The sequence below is a fragment of the Petaurus breviceps genome, unplaced genomic scaffold (assembly GCF_028583685.1).
Source record: "Petaurus breviceps papuanus isolate PSGF00001 unplaced genomic scaffold, PetGlider_PUasm1.0 91133, whole genome shotgun sequence".
In the NCBI taxonomy this organism is placed as follows: domain Eukaryota; kingdom Metazoa; phylum Chordata; class Mammalia; order Diprotodontia; family Petauridae; genus Petaurus; species Petaurus breviceps.
Genome location: NW_027187419.1, coordinates 62,804,903 through 62,820,999, shown reverse-complemented (window position 1 = coordinate 62,820,999; position 16,097 = coordinate 62,804,903). Strand labels below are relative to the sequence as shown.

Below are 16,097 nucleotides of genomic sequence, written 5' to 3'. Positions count from 1 at the left end.
TAAAAAGCAGGTCTACAGCCTAGAGTGTCTAAGAATGAGTGAATAATGTCAAATAAACAGCAGAGGATTTGACAAAGGCATGGATTTATGCATGCATATATGCATGTGTGAATGATTTCATTAGTGTACTAAAATGCTTTCCACATGACAAATGACAGTCTTGGGTCTAGAATAAATGCACTTTGTTCCAAATCCCATCTCTACTACTTACTGGCTATATGGGCAAGTTACTTAACTTTCATGGGTTTCAGTTTCCTTGCCTATAAAATGATGAGATTGAACTAGTGATCCTCCAAGGACACTGCCAATTCTTAATCTATGATCTTATGACTAGAAAGAGGCTTGAAAAATAGACTTGAGGGTCATCTGAATGCAAATGGAAAATATTGGGGAAGAAAAGGAGAGGAACTAGGAGTTTGCTTTGGGAGATGTTCCAGAGTAACTGGGTTAGTGAAAAAAGAAGCCAGCACTAGAAAAGGAATAGTTAGAGAGGAATGAGGTGAGAGAGTAGGCCTCTACTGGTTCCATAAAACATTCCAATCCACTTCTGGTTGGAAGCAGGCGGTAACTTCAGTGCAGAAGGGTGTTGGCAATATCCACGTCAGGAAGTCCCTGACATGACATTCTTGAGGTAAACATGGCACTGACCTAGATAAGAAGGAATATGATAACAAGGGAGAAAAAAATTGCTGCTGGTTGCCCATTGTGACCTTTTTTTAAAAAAGAGAATGTCTGGAAACATAGGCCAGCATTTTTCATGGAGGATAGTTACATGACCGTGGGATTACTTTGTAATGCTATATCTCACAAAACTCAAATGAGGTCAGAGTCAAAGCGCTCCCACTGGGACATGCTCCAACCTGAGCCCTGGGTATTAAGAAGGACAGCAACACCCACCACGTGGGACAAAGAAATGGGGCCAAAAGTACGGAGACATGACGAGACTGCCAAAAGCAATAGCAATTGATTCGTTTATCCAGCTGACAAAGGATGTGACAATCATTTTTGTTATTGTCACGTAGTCTCCACTGTAAATGAATCCCATCTCACTGGATTGGGAAGAAGATGGTCGTTGAGGAACAGTTCAGGAATGTCTCTTGTGAAGCAGCAGTCATACAATAGTGAGTCTATTCAGAAAGTACATGGAGATTATTAAGATGATTGATAAAATCCTTATTTACTTCTGGGTAAGGATGATATAATTCTTAAGACTTTCAAACAAGCAGTATAGGATTACTCACCTATATTTACATCCCCAGGGAGAAACTCTAAAAATAAATCAGAGGCCAGGGAGAGGAAGCTGGTTTTATCTCTTTATCTGACAGTATCTATTTTGTACCAGACTAACTGAAAAAAGGCATCTTCCCTTTAAGCAACAAGAAATCCAGGAGCATTGTCTTAAAGACTGAAAATGCCATTAGTCTTTGTGACAGCCTTGTCATGGTTTTATTTATTTAGTGGCTTAAAGCATTTATCAGTCTAGAGCTGCAAGGGACTTTAGACATTGTCTAATCTAATATACCCCTTTAAAAATTCCCTAGGAAACTAAGGTCTAAGGAAATTAAATGACTTGTCCAAGGTCACAAAGCAAGTGACAGGGTCAGGATTTGAATTCAAGATCACAAGATTCAATTGCTTTTTTCATTCTATTATGCATTATAAAACATATATAAATGTTTTCAGATGATGAATAAATTAAAGAGAAAGACAGCAGATAGTCTCAGTAAATCTTATCTTATGCATAATTATGTTTTTCCCCTTTTTGTTCCAGGCATGACTTCATTGCTGAGGGCAATGGTAAGGAAACTTTCTCCACTAATGCAGGTAAGTCAGTATCTCAACAAGCTCTTATTAACCATTTACTATGTGCTAGGTAGGTATAGTCCTAAACACTGGGAATTCAGAGAAAGGCAAAAACAGTGCGCTGGTCCTCAAGGAACTCCCCTTTTAAAGGACTAGATTAGCAACTGTTTTGCAATTTGTAGTCACAGAGAGTCGCCCAAGGGCACCAACAGATTAAGAGATTCATCCAGGGTCAAAAAGTCAATTGTGTCAGTGATTAGACTTGAATCCAGATCTTCCAAGAGACTGTAGCAATGTGCAAAACTGATCAACACATGGAGAAAAGATCTACCATTATTTGCAATGTTCTATACCTATGAACAGGGGAGTACTGTTAACGTTTAACAACTGGCTCTCAAAAAAAAGTATGCATGATACACTTAAGTTTAAACTGTGTTATTAACACTTTCTTTAAGTCTAAACAATCAACAAAACCACAAATGACTCTATGAATTGTAGTGTTGGTCAATTTCCAAGGTGTAAATGCTCACACTGAAAATTTAACAATGAGGAAAGCTGGTTTGAGCTGGTTCTAGTATCTTCTTGCTGGACAGTCTCTCTCCCCCCATGCCCCCTGCCCATGTATCTTCTTTTTATAAATATAAACACAGCAACCCTGGAGGCAGGTACTATTATTATCTTTATTTTATAGTGAGGAACAAGGAGCAGATAGAGAGAGGTTAAGTGACTTTCTCAGGACACAGCTAGTATGTATCTAAGGCTAGATTTTAACCTAGATCTTCCTGACTCCAGGCCCAGTGTTCTATGCATTAAGCCATATGGCTGGCTCTAATTCAGAATGATGCAAACGACAGTGTGTGTATATATAATGCTAAGAAAAGGGGAAAAAAAGAGACTAATCTGTAAGTAACATCTTTTCCACAAATAGTTCAGAAAATGACTTGAGCGATTCCTCTAAAAATAGCTTACATTTTGAAATCATGTCATGTTAAGAGAGAACTTTCGTATACATAATTTCATTTGTTTAGCAATTCTCTTTTTGTGTTCCTGGAAATCTTATGCAATGATTTGTTTAAAGAAATACTCATTTTACAACCAAAGCAAGCTGAAGGAAACATTGGACTAGGCTGGAGAGAGTATCAGATTGCAGTCAGGAGAGAGCTAGGTTTGAGTACTGTATCTGACATTCAGCCTCAGTTTCCTCATCTATAAAATATGGGTGTTATACCTAGAGTACCTGCCTAAAAAAGTTATGGTAAGGATGAAGTGACAATGTATTTAAAGCACTACGTAAGTATAGGTTATTAGATTAAATATGATTTCTTTTGCTTTCCAGATTTAAAAAAAAAAATATGGTTTGGAGATTAAAAGAAAGTCTAATGTCCAACAGCTTTTGAGGGATACTTTGAGAAGTCATGTAGAAAGAGTGGGCGATAACTGAAGTGCAGTTCATATGTTTCGTTTGGCAAGGAGACTTTGTCAAGAGACTTAGAAGGATTTCAGGAATTTGGGTGAATTGTCTGTGGAAAATCTATAGGAGGGCATGGATAAGAGCCATACAGGATGAGAAGGCATGGATGGAAGTTGATCTGTACTCTTAGAGGCAGTACATAGTCTATAGGGCAGCTAAAGTGGACAGAGCACCAGGCCTGGAGTCAAGAAGACTCATCTTCCTGAGTTCAAATTTGGCCTCAGACACTGACTAGCTGTGTGACCCTGGACAAGTCACTTAACCCTGTTTACCTCAGTTTCCTCATGTATAAAATGAGCTGGAGAAGGAAATAGCAAAACCACTCCGGTATCTTTGCCAAAAAAATCCCAAATGGGGTCACAAAGAGTCAGACATGACTGAAAAACGACTGAACAACATTGTGCATGGGATCACAGATCAGGGACAGTGTAATACAGTGAAAAGAATACTCGATTTGAAGTCAGAATTCATGCTTCTAAAATTATTCATGCTTCTAAAAATTATTTTACCTGGATGACCTTGGACAAGTCACAAAACACTCTGGGACTTCAGTTTGTTCATCTATAAAAAAAGAGGGAAGTTGGACTAAATGATTTCTAAGGAAATCTTTCCAACTTTAAATAAATACATTAATTTATTTAAATAAACCACCAAGCCTATCTATATATGACAGAACCTCGGTCAGTTTCACATTCATTTCTATTTTATGATATTGAAATAACCCCAGTTTCATGTTCATCTCATAATTCTTGTCATGATTGTATATGTATGAATATGTAAAAGAAATATATGTATATTATTTTGTAAAGTAACTTGATGTGAGAAATATAATTTGAGTTACTTGAGAAAATTTTGTAACCTTGATAAAAATACCTCATTTTATTGTATCATGGAAATAATCAGCCACAGAAATGCAAAAATATCAATAAGCCTAGAAGAAACTTGGAGTTAAATAACTATGTTTGGCTCATAGATCCCAATTCTAAAGCTTCACATACAATTATGAAAGACCTTCAGTTTCCTTTGTAGTAAGTCTTGTCAGGAACTTACAGTCAATCCCATGAAATAACCCACTATTGATGAGTATGCTCTTCTTGGCTTGAAACTGTTGTGAAAGGGACCCCCCTCCTAAGGTCTGCTTTTGCCTTATTTTACCAGAAATGAAATTGGCTTCATCTTATCAACAGGAAATAACTGTTACTGTTGGGGAAGTCATGTGCAGTTAGGCCATAGTTATAGCAAAGGTCAAAAGCAACTCTAAATTAGAAGAAAGGATAAAGACAAAAAATACTGCACATGTACATCAAGAACTCTAACTTGATGTATCCAAACAAGTGTTTGAATCTGAAAAGCGGAAAATAAAGGTGAAGAAATTGTCTGCGGTTATCATTGTTTCTTACAACGTTTAACCAATTTATAAAGCCATCCCCATAATAAGGGTGGTAAAGGTGCTCAAAAATGGCTTCAAACAACAAACATTTGTTTTCTTTGCTGAGGATGAGACACGGCAACTGAGAACAATGTGAGTTTAAGAATATTAATCCTTTAAAAATCATTAGAAAGGAGGATGATATCACTTCACAAAACAACCAAAAAGTAATAGAGGGGAAAAAAAGGAATCTTCAGAAAAATTGGCACGAAACTCAAGAATTCAGCCACTGTATAGTCTACAAAATATTTATAGATGACATTAAAAGCAGATATTTACAGATGACATTAGAAGCAGATAGATATATGATGACCTCCCCTCCCACTTGGAACAGGCACAAATAGATATCTTTTGTGTGCTTCCAGCTACATATAATTCATTCTCAGATTGTATTCTCCCCTTCCCCCATTGGCTGCTAAGCCGAAAAGCTGATGATTCAGAATGACACACCTCATATAAGGAGAGGCTGCTTCTGGCTGGCAGGTCTCTTGGAGGCAGTTCTCAGGAAGACAAGTTATGACTCAGTTGGGAGGTGGTGTTGAAGAGTTTTTCCCTATACCGGCCTAATTGTGGGTATTGGCCCTCCAGGTCGATGCTCTCCACACCGAGCCTGTACGTTGCAGAATGATCCCTATACTTCTCTGGATTATCGTGGAGGAAGATATGAAAAGGGAACAGGGAAGCTTTAACAGGCGATCTATCACAACAGAACGCATCTTCACAGTCGTATAATTGACTGAAAGATGTAGATTCTATAAAGATGAGCCAGTCAATAAACATTTATTAATTACCTACTATGTGCCAGGCACCGTGACAAGCCCTGAGGATACAAAAAAGGCCTGAGATGGGCCCTGTCTACAAGGAGCTCACAGTCTAATTGAGAAGACAGCACATGGAAAGCTGAAAAGAAAGGAAGGGTCTATACCTGGTTCCAGGGCATAACCTGGGGTGGGTGAGAAATTATCTGAGGAAGTGTGAGTTTCTGAGTTGATGTCATTTTGCAGAATGATGAGTTTTTAGAGCTGGAGAAGTCCAAGAAAATAGCAAGATCCTGATAAATCTATTTTTTGTTAATTATAGCATGGTATGGGGTAAATCTGTTTTTTATTAATTATAGCAGGGTATGGGGAGCAGGGCAGAGGGTGTGGGGGAGCATTTAACTCAGCAAAATGGCTTTAAAGGCTCTCCTCCCAACTAGAAATCACTAGTGCCTATGTTAGGATCATATCAGATTTCTTGATAGATACAGCTACACAAATAACTGTCCATTAATTCTTTGTTTTTTGATGTAAAGCAAGGCAAAAAACGCAGAAAGTTCCCGGATCATATTCATTACTATTATGGAGGAGCCAGCACATAATTCAAATGGGAGTTATTGTTGCTGTTCAGTCGTGTCTGACTCTGTGACCCCATTTGGGATATTCTTGGCAAAGATAATACAGTGGTTTGCCATTTCCTTCTCCAGATCATTTTACAGATGAAGAAACTGGGGTAAACTGGATTAAGTGACTTTCCCAAGGTTGCACAGCTAGTAAGTGTCTGAGGTCAGATTTGAACTCAAGAAAGTGAGTCTTCCTGATTCCAAGTCCAATGCTCAAGTAGTTTATTCTTGTTTAATCCTTTACCATTGTGAATACCTTTTCCTATTTCTCTTAACTCCTATATTTAGACTTCAAAGTTTCCATGCAGTGCTGGTCTTTTCATCAGAAATTCTTGAAAGTCCTCTATTTCACCAAAAATCCTCTTTCTCCCTGTAGATTATATTCAGTTTTATTAAGTAAGTTGTTCTTGCAAGTCTATATCCATTGCCTTCTAGATTATTGCATTCCAAGATGGTCTTTCTTTCACAGTGTAGTTGCTAAATTGTGTGTGATCCACTACCAAGTACACAATTACTTCTTTAAGGTTGCTTGCAGAACTTTTTTTTTTTCTACCTAGAAGCTCTGGATTTTGGCTATCATGTTGCTGAAAGTTTTCACTCTGAGGTTTCTTTCAGGAAGTGACCAATGAATGTCTTTTATTTCTGCTTTGCACTCTGATTCTAAGAGACATGGGCAGTTTTATTGTATAACTTCTTGAAAGATGTTGTCTAGCCTTTTTTTTTTGCAGGGAGGGGAAAGGGAAGGTCACGGCTTTCAGTCCAATGATTCTTAATTTTTTCCTCTTCACCATGCTTTCAAGGTCTTTTATTTTTGCTATGAGATACTTTACATTTTCTTCTATGTTTTTCAGTTTTTAACGTTTTTTTTTTAATATTTCTTCTTGTCTCATAGAGATCAAGTTTCAGTGACTATGTTGTTTGGGAAAACTTTTATATCTCTTCAGCTAAACTGTTAATTCTCCTTCCAATGCTTTCATCCACAGCTCACATTTCTCTTCCAATTTTTGCCCTTTAGCACTCTCACTTCATTTATAAAAATATTTTTTAAACTCTTTCTTCATTTCCTACAGAAGTTCTGGTTATGTCCAAGTTGTTTTTGTTTTTTGAGATTTTGCTTATCGATGTTTTAGAGTCATTCTCTTTTCAGTTTGTTTTGAGTGCTCATTCTTCTAGCCTCAACTTCCTGACTTCAAACTTTATGCTAGGGCCTGTACTTTTGGGTGGAAAGTCTAGGCTGGTCTTATTGCTGTTTTCTTAGGGGTATTGAGTGTTGTGTTATTTGAGACTCTTGGAGACAGCTCAGGCTGGGGACCTGCAAATTTTCAGTGCTCTCAATGTAGTTTGATTCATAGCAAGAGTTGACCTCTGTACTCTGAGCTCTGCAAGTTCCTGACCTTGGTTTAAGTCTAAACATTAGTAGACTGCTGAGAAGGATGTCAGGAGAGTAGATCACCAGCAGCTGTGGTGGTTTCCAAAATTATCAACCCATAAATGCCAAAGACAAAGTGAGAGGTCAGTGTAGACTTTGGGAAGAGGGAGTCCAGGAGTGCAGTCTGGCCTCTGCCCCCAGAGGGAGAAGTGGCTGAGGCGCTGCAGCCACAGTCCCACAGCTGCTTCAGAGCTCCTGGCCTGTAGATTGTAGGGGGACCAGGCAACCAGTATGAGGGGTAATCACTCTTGCTTTAACCTGCTTGGATCTGGATCACTGTCTTGGGTGGAGGTCCTGGGGTGCGTGACCAGTGAGCCAGAGTGTGTGGAGGCTTCAGAGAGGGCAACCAATTAATAGCTCTGGAAGCTAAGAAAACCCCAGCAATTTGGGACAAAGCTCTCCTCTCTGGAAGCAGAATACTACTGTGGCAGAAAGCTCAAAAGTCAAGTAATTTAGTGGCAACATGAGCAAGCAAAGGAAGCAAAGCAAGCAAGAAATCAGGCTTTGGATTCCTTTTTGGGGGACAAAAAGGATCAAAGCTTGGAACAGGAGAAAGACAATGAAGTCAGAACCCCTGCACCAAAAGCTTCCAAGAAAAATATGAACTAGCTACAGGCCATGGAGGAGTTTAAGAAGGATTTTGAAAATCAAATAAGTGGAGGAAAAATTGGGAAAAGAAATGAGAATGATGCAAGAAAATCATGAAAAGTGAGTCAACAACCTGACTGAAGAAAATAACCCCTTAAAGAATAGACTAATTCAAATGGCAAAAGAGGCTCGAAAAGCCAATGAGGAGAAGAATGCCTTAAAAAGCTGAATTTGCCAGATGGAAAAAGAATCTCTAAAACTCTCTGAAGAGAATCATTCCTTCAGAATTATATTGGAGCAAATGGAAGCTAGTGACTTTATGAGAAATCAAGATACTATTAAACAGATCCAAACAAATGAAAAAAAATAGAAGGCAAAGTGAAATATCTCATTGGAAAAACCACTGACTTGGAATATAGATCCAGGAGAGATAATTTAAAAATTATTGGACTACTTGAAAGCCATGATCAAAAAAAGAACCTAGAAATCATCCTTCAAGAAATTCTCAAGGAAAATTGCCCTGATGTTTTAGAACCAGAGGGCAAAACAGAGGTTGAAAGAATCCACTGATTACCTCCTGAAAAAGATCCCAAAAAGAAAACTCCTAGGAATATTATAGCCAGGTTCTGGAGTTCCCAGATCAAGGAGAAAATATTATAAGCAGCCAGGAAGAAACAATTTGAATACTGTGGAAACACAATCAGAATAACACAGGATCTGGCAGCTTCTACACTGAGGGATCAAAGGGCTTGGAATATGATATTCCAGAGGTCAAAGGAGCTGGGATTAAAACCAAGAATCACCTACCCAGCAAAACTGAGTATCATGTTTCAGGGGAAAATGTGGTCATTCAATGAAATAGAGGACACTTAAACATTCTTTATGAAAAAACCAGAGTTGAATAAAAAATTTGACATTCAGATACAAGAAGCAAGAGAAACACGAGAAGGTAAATAGGGAGAAGAAATCATAAGAAACTTATCAAAGTTGAAATATTTACATTCCTACATGGAAAAACAATAATTGTAACTTAGAAACTTTTCTCAGTATGAGAATAGTTGAAGAGAATAGAAATGTGTATATGTGTGTGTGTATACATATATATGTCTATACAGGAGGGCATATGGGCATATGAATACATATGTGAGTGTGTGTATATATGTATATAGGTATACATCGACAGAGAGCACAGGACCAATTGAATAGAAAGGAATGATACTTAAAAGGTGAAATTGAAAGGTGAGAGGGGAATATAATGAGAAGAGATGGGGAGAGACAGAATAGGATAAATTATCTCATATAGAAGAGGTAAGGGAAAGCTGTTACAATGAAGGGGAAGAACAGGAAGGCAAAAGGGAATGGGTCAACCTTACTCTCATTGAATTTGGCTTAGGGAGGGAATGACATACACACTAAATAGGGTATCTCACCCTACAGGAGAGTAGGGGGGAAGGGGATTAGAGGGGAGATGATGGAGGGAAGGGCAGGTTGGGGTGGAAAAGGAAGTTAGAAACACACACTTTTGAAAAGGGACAGGGTCAAGATAGAGAATAGAACAAATGGGGGTTGGGATGGGATGGAGGGAAATATAGTCAGTCTTTCACAACATATCCACTATGGAAATGTTTTGCATAGCTACATATGTACAACCTATATTGAATTGCCTATCTTCCCAGTAAAGGTGGGTGAAGAGGGAGGAATGGAAAGAATCTGGAATTCAAAGTTTTAAAATCAAATGTTTATATATATATATTACATGCAACTGGGAAATAGATATACAGGCACTGGGGTATAGAGATCCATCTTGCCCTACTGGCAAGTCAGAGGGGGTATGGGGGAGAATATAGGAGAGAGCAGATTGGGGGAGGGGGTAACAGTGAGATTGCTGTTCTAGGGTGGTATGTAGGAGAAAGATGGGGAGAAAATTTGTAACTCAAAATCTTGTGGAAATTAATGATATGAACTAAAAATAAACATAAAATTTAATTTTTTAAAAAGAGAAAAAAATTAGTAGAGCAGTGTTTGACTATTAGCCACTATGAGTCTGCTGATTCAGTGACAGAACTGTAGGCTTCCCTTTGGACTAGGATTCCTTCCCTTGCTATTCTTTTGAAGGCTTCAGAATAGAGTAGATGTTGGAACTAAGACCCAGATCTGCACCTTGGACTGGAGGCATATTGCTGATGCTTGCTTCTGAACTTCTTCCTTACTCAGTATACAACTAAGGGCTTTGGGAGTACTCTTTACCATGTAATACCTCAGTCAGTCCTGGACCTGTGACCTGTGACTGGGCAATCATTTTTCCACCTAATGTCTGTTTCTGTACCCTGTGCAAAGTTGTGAAACTCCTTATGGGGTTAGTACCTCCCCTTATCCTAGTATACAGCTTTTCCCTGTGCTCAAGTCAGGCTCCATCCTCAGTGTCCATAAATCTCTCTATGTCCTTATGCTGACCTGGGTTGGAAAAGTGTCTCACTGTGACTTTTTTCTTGGATTTCCCCATTAGGATTCAGTCTGGTGCATTTTCTATTTCTATGTAGAGGAATTTGGGGGTGGGTAGGGGTAGGAATCTCTTTATACTACTACTCAGCCATCTTGGCTCCACTTCCCCACTATCATCTAAAAACAACATTTTATTGATCTCTTTGATTTTTCAGAGGACAACAGTCATCCATTTAGAGCTGGAAAACACCTTCAAGGCTGCCTACCATAACTCTTCCATTCTATAGATAAGGAAAAGGGACCCAGCAAGGTTAACAGATTTCCCAAGGACGCACAAGTAGTGACAGAGATAGAATTTGGATACATATCATTTGTATCTAAGTTATTATAATGACTCATAGTGAAGCTTGGTCATTATAACTACAATGTATTCAGTTTTGGATTGTTGTTATATGCATTAATATTACTATAGTCATTTTGTGTATTGTTTTCCTGATTTTTCTGCCTTCACTTTCCAGAAATTCATATATAACTGAGAGTTGTTTAACCCTAATCATTTAGTTAGTCTTCTCTTGATAGGTGCTTTTTCACTTCTGCACCAAAATTAAGTTAGAGCTATTTCTCTCTTGTTGCCCTTGATCAGTGAGGAAGCAAGGTAAGTGCTTTATTTGTGAACCCTAGTCTATACCCTGGAATTTCCCAACAAACAGTCCCAAAGGGGCCCTATCAAAAGTATTTTGAAAAGGGGGATGTTTTCATCTGCCCAAAGAAATGTGTCACTGGAAACTTGAACACAATATCCTGGACTTGCAAATAACTAAGCTTCTCCCACCACTCTGCCCCAATATTTTGTGCAGTGAGATCTGTAAGGTCCCTTCCAACTCTGCATTGTGATTCTACAATCTGATGTCACTCTCTTTAGTTGCTCAGATTCTGTTATCAAGAATTTTGTGGAAGCTGCTGACTTTAAAAGATTGAAAGGTTATTTAGCCCAAAGGCAGAAGGAGATATAGAAGTATTGCAGAAACACCAGTTCAAAACAAAGAGAACACACTTTTCCTGAAATGAATAACTAGAGATACATGAAAATATAATACATAATGGCAAATTTCCAAGTCATGTTTTATAAATTTATTTTCTCTTTTGAGAATTTTATTCTAGCCAATTCACATAGATCATTTTCCCACAGTGAAGGTAAATATCTATTCTTGTAAGTCATCCCTGTCAGATGTCACAAGGATTAGGACTAGAGAGAGTCTTTCTCCCATTTAGGCAGTTAGGTAACTCAGTGGCTAGAACAGCAGACCTGAAGTCAGGAAGACATCTTCTGAGTTCAAATCTAGCCTCAGATGCTAGTTGTGTGACCCTGGGCAAGTCACTTAACCCAGTTTGCCTCAGTTTCCTCATCTGTAAAATGAACTGAAGAAGGAAATGGCAAACCATTCCAGTATCTTTGCCAAGAAAACTCAAAATGGGGTCATGAAGAGTCAGATATGACTGAACTAACTGAACAACAATAATAGCAACTCTCCCATTTGGAAACAATTTCAGGGAATCAGCATTTTAAAACCTCCCTAGGTTACACATTCCATTGTCTCATAACCCAAACAATTAGGTAGGTTTTCCTTATGTCTCTTCTATATCTTTTCTATACAATTTAAGCCATTTCTTCTGCCTAAAGTAGGAATAGAAAACAAGCAGCTACTATCCTTCACAGATAGTCTTTAAGAATATGAAGGGATATTAAGTTTCTCCTTTGCCATCTGCACCTTAGGTTGAATAATTCCAATTCCTTTAGCCATTATTACTCATGTTCTGAGTTTGTTATTCTCTGCTGGCTTCTCTTTATATCTTCTCCAACTCACTTTCATTCTGGTGTCCTAAAATGAGGAAATGCCACCCTCAGAAGAAAATTCCTATGTACCTGTTGACTAATTTTGGAGATGCTCTCAGCTGTGTTGTTCAAGATGCCCTTCCCTGCCCTTGCCTATGTGCTTATTTTCTGTTCTAGTATACCAGCAAATGGAATTCTGGGTTTATTCATTTATTGCTGTATTTTGAACCACTGTCTGCTGGGATTTGGCAACTCCTCCCTCGAGCCAGTTCATCCCATTCTGTTCTCAGAGCCTTCTCTTTTGCTATACCCTATAGCTAGATCATCTTCCCCCACCCCCAGCTCAAGAAAGTCCCTCTCTCAATTCTATTAGTCAAAGAAGACTCAAGATTACACCTCCTCCACAAACCCTTCCCCAACTAACTGGAGATGGTGATTCCTCCCACCCCTTGCCCCACCAAACCATCTTGTTTGAACTTGCCACCTACAAGTCACTCCCTATGAAACCACACAGAGAACTCTTGCACCATGTCTTCATAATGTAATGTCACGAGTTTAGCTGATTAAGTTATCTGACACATGGATAGTTTTCTGTAGTATCTGTTTGCCTGGTTGTAGTAGTTTGCCTGTATTCTATGATATTTTTGGTATAGTAAAGGTTTTTAGAAGTGTAGCATCTTGTCATTCTTTATATGGCAAGTAAGAAAATTAACTGATATTTATAAAGTGCTTTAAAGTGATAGATACTATTTTGGTCTCATAGTAGGTAGCTCTAGATACTAAAAGTATTATTATCTCTATTCTACAGATGAGGAAACTGAGGCACAGAAACTTGGTCTGATCCCCACAGTTAGTAAATATCAGAGGTAGGATTAGAACCCACATCTTCTTGACTCCAAATCTATCACTTCAGCCTTTCCATCACACTTTCCATCAGATAAGAGGTTATTCCACCATAGATCAGTCAGTCAGGATTAGAATCTGTGCTACATACCAGAGCAAAGATAATTGGATAACACTGGAACATAAGCTGTAAGTTTGGCTTTCTTAGAACTTGTGAGATAAGTGACTGAGCTAACCAGCCAGAAATATAAGCAAATATTTCTATTTCCTGGATTTGTAGATTATCTGTCATCAATCAGCTCAACTAGTTAGAGCATGCTGCCTCAAGGAGTCTGATTATAACTAAATATAAGGAAAAACTTTCTCAGATGTAACCAACTATGAAATGGGCTGCCCTCAGAAGACCCCTAATCACTGGAAGTCTCTAGAAATACCTGCATGGCCACTAGTCTGGAATGCTCATAGTGGCCATTTATACTTTGGCTAATGGCTATTCTAGATGACATCTGAAAACCACCTCTCAAGCATTGAGGAACAAAAAATCCACCTTATTCCAGAGAGTGAAGCCTGAAACTTTTTACTTGCTCATTATCCCTGTACGTGGCCATATGCCAGGACTTTGTTTTGGGTCCTCTGCTACTCTTTTTATATTCTGTTCTTCAAGATCTCATCAATTCCCATGGATTAGATGATCATCTTTATACAGACACCTATCAGATTTACATGCTCAGTTTTTATCTCTTTCTTGAGTTTTAGTCTTACATCTTTAGCTGCTTGCTGGTTATCTCCATGTCCCATAGTTTATATTTAGTTGTTTCAGTTGTATCTGACTTTTCGTGACTTCGTTTGAGATTTTCTTGGCAAAAATACTGGAATGATTTGCCATTTCCTTCTCTATCTCATTCTACATATGAGGAAACTGAGGCAAATGGGGTAAAGGAACTTGCCCATACAGCCAGTAAGTGTCGGAGGTCACATTTGAACTCAGGTCTTCCTGATTCCAGAGTCAGCACTTTATTCCCTGCTTTACTTAACTGTCCCTTATATGCCCTATGTCCCATATGTGTCTTAAATTCAATATGTTAAAAAGAGGCCTAATTATTTTCCCTCTAAACCTCATCCTCCTAACTTCCCCATTCCTGACATGAGTATTTTCAGTCATCTATGTTAGCAACCTAGGAATTATTCTCAACTCTTCACTCTCATTTATGTCCCATATCCAGACATTTTCTCATCATCTTTCACATCCATCTCCTTCTCATCATTAACACATTAGTCTAGGCCTTCAATATCTCTCAAAAAGAATGTCAAAATAGCATTCTAATTTATCTGGTGTTCAGTTCCTCCCTGTCCAATGCACACACCACTGCCAAATTGACATTCCTAAATCATAAGTTTGACCTTGTCACTCCCCTGTAGCACAGAGTGTTAGGCCTAGAGTCAGGAGAAGTCTGAGTTCAAATCTGGTCTTAGACACTTACTAGCTGAGTGACCCTAGGCAAGTCACTTAACCTCTATTTGCCTTGGTTACCTCATCTGTAAAATAGGTATGATAATAGCACCTACCTCCTAGGGTTGTTGTGAGGATCAGATAAGTAAAGCATTTAGCACATAGAAAGCACTATATAAATCTTAATTATTATTGTTGTTGTTATTATTAGCCCTATTGCTTCTTTCATATACAAACTCCTATTTGGAACATAAAGCCCTTCTCAATCTGGCTTTAGTCTGTCTTTCCAGGTACATACTTTCTCCTCCTGTCAAACTGTATCATGTACATAACATTCCATTTTCCCTCTGATGCCTTGTACAACTTCTGCCATGCCTGTAAATGTTCTCTCTCCTTTTCTCTGCCTCTGGGACCCCTCTTTCCCTTCCAGATCCAGCTCAAATGCTATGTTCTTCAAGACACCTTTCCTGACTCCCTGTTGTTTATGTCCTTCCTCCTGAAATCACTTTGTATTTCATTTGCATAGACTTTCCATTTACTTGTCTATGAATATTTTGTCTCCTCCTCCCATTATAATGAAAACTCTGAGGGCAGGCAATGTTTCATTTTTGTCTCTGTCTCCTCTAGGATCCTGCTAGGGCCTAGCACAGAGCTAGGCACCTAGTAGGTACCTAATAGATGCTTTATGATTAATTGATTGGTACTGAGATATCAATTCACAACCTGTAGATCCCCTCATTGCCTCATCCCTTAGTTCTCTAGTCTGTGTGCCTCTTTCAGATTCTGTATGGTGTTCTGCACGGAGTGGCTACTTAATAAATGTTTCCAAAAATTTTTAGTTGCCACTGACTACACTCCTTACATTGGCCAGCCCTTTTAAAGCAACATTTCAAGGAAAGGGAACAAGGAAGTGTGAATGAATTAGTGCATATCTGTCACCATTATTGGAAAAAGAACTCAAAGCACACACATTCTTAATGGTGAATTGAGTGTCTATTTGCCAGATGAAAAGCTAGTAAGTTCAATTGAATATGTAGAAGCTTAATGAATACATTTTTAAATAATGCTGCTAAATGCAATATATATATATATGCAATATATAATCTCATATTTTAAAACAATATATACTTCAGGAATGTAAATATTAGACTCCATTCTCTCCCATCCCAGGCAAAAAGAATGCATCTCTCCAAGGAGAGAGTGTGGGTTATTTGCCCTGTATGCATGGACCCAAATTTTCCTAATGGGCATACTTTATCTCCATAATGCTATGTTGACAAAGTTTCATTCTGCAATTTTGAGGGATAGAGCCAGGGAACCAAGACACACAGTACTTGGTGGGAGATCTTCTCTACTACTACTACTACTACTACTACTACTACTACTACTACTACTACTACTACTACTACTACTACTACTACTACTAC

At 38.4% G+C, this 16,097-nt stretch overlaps 1 long non-coding RNA gene across 1 annotated transcript in view; it reads left to right on the top strand.

Annotated features, from left to right (window-relative positions):
• The first annotated feature begins 897 nt into the window (after window positions 1-897).
• Window positions 898-16,097, top strand: part of LOC138155447 (uncharacterized) — a 73,119-nt gene continuing 57,919 nt past the window's right edge. The window contains exons 1-2 of the long non-coding RNA XR_011166833.1: window positions 898-1,187; window positions 1,772-1,824. This is a non-coding gene — a long non-coding RNA (uncharacterized lncRNA). The remainder of the gene's footprint in view (window positions 1,188-1,771; window positions 1,825-16,097) is intronic.